Consider the following 1,231-nt stretch of genomic DNA (forward strand, 5'->3'; position numbering starts at 1 on the left):
GTTCACGGCGTGGCGCAAGAAACGACTAATAAAAAGCAACAACAGCGAGTTCGTACGCGAGAAGGAAGAAGAGAGAGAGAGAAAGAGAGGAGAGAGAGAGAGAGAGAGAGAGAGAGACAGGAGCAGTAGCGGGGAAAAAAATGAATGAAACCCAGGGATGAAATTGCTTTCGTTTTTTTTTCCACGGCTGCTCGACCCGCGCGTCGCTGTTGTCTCTCTCCTCTACCCTCTCTCACCCTCTCTCGCCCTCTTTTTTCACGAATTTTTTTGATTTTTTTTCCCCCGTTTTCCTTCTCCCTCTTTTTATTTTATTCCATTTTTCCCCCCTTCTCGGCCCCGCACGCATCCATAATATTTTACGAAATCGATTTGTTGACACGTGTCCAGAGCTTTTTTTCCCACGCGCTGATTTACACGTCGCCCGGTTAACATTCGACCGAGTCCGGACATAAATTAGTTCCACCCTAACTCCGATCCCTGTCAATTTCTCGCCGAATGTCGCCTGGAAAAATCGAACACCGCGGGCTTGCTTCAGAATCGCCGCAACTTACACCCGCACCCCTAATTACCCCCTCTTCGTTGACCCATCGGTGACCACCAGGCGTTGCCTAGCCCTAGTGAAAAAAAGGGAAAGACACGGGATGTTGCCTAGGAGAACACGAGTCCGACACGACACGATATCCCAGCCGACCCCCTGTTGCTTCCCGAGCATTCTTTTTTGGCCCGCGCAACCCTCTGACCTTTTTCCCGGCCGGCGTGACCTCGACTTTTGCCGCGGACTGTACACACATGTACACGCGTACCCTCTCCAGAGGCATTAGACGCAGTGTATCGGCGGCCGTGCTCGTGCGCGAGTATTAGACACCATGCCCACAGCTCATTTGCCAACTCCGGCAAATTTACCAAATTTAAATGCAAAATCGGCCGGTGCTCCGTCGCTTCGCGGAAGTTGGAGCGAGTGGGAGATAGGGGTGTGCAGGTGGGACGAGGAGGAAATTCGGGGCTGAAGCGAGGGACCGAGCGAGAGAGGAGAGAGACAGGGAGATGAAAGGGGAGAGACAGGGTGGGAAAAGAGAGAGGTGGCCGGAACGAACGCCGGGCGATATGTGTAGGGGTTGGCGGGCGGAAAGAGGGCGCAGGCAGCAGAGAGCGAGAGAAAATGGAATATAGATAGATAGAGGAGCGATAGTATGGTCGGTGCGACGAGGAGGAAAAGCGGAAGAGGGAAAGA

This window comes from Eufriesea mexicana, unplaced genomic scaffold (genome assembly GCF_001483705.2).
Source record: "Eufriesea mexicana isolate 0111107269 unplaced genomic scaffold, ASM148370v2 scaffold474474824, whole genome shotgun sequence".
Taxonomy (NCBI): Eukaryota; Metazoa; Arthropoda; class Insecta; order Hymenoptera; family Apidae; genus Eufriesea; species Eufriesea mexicana.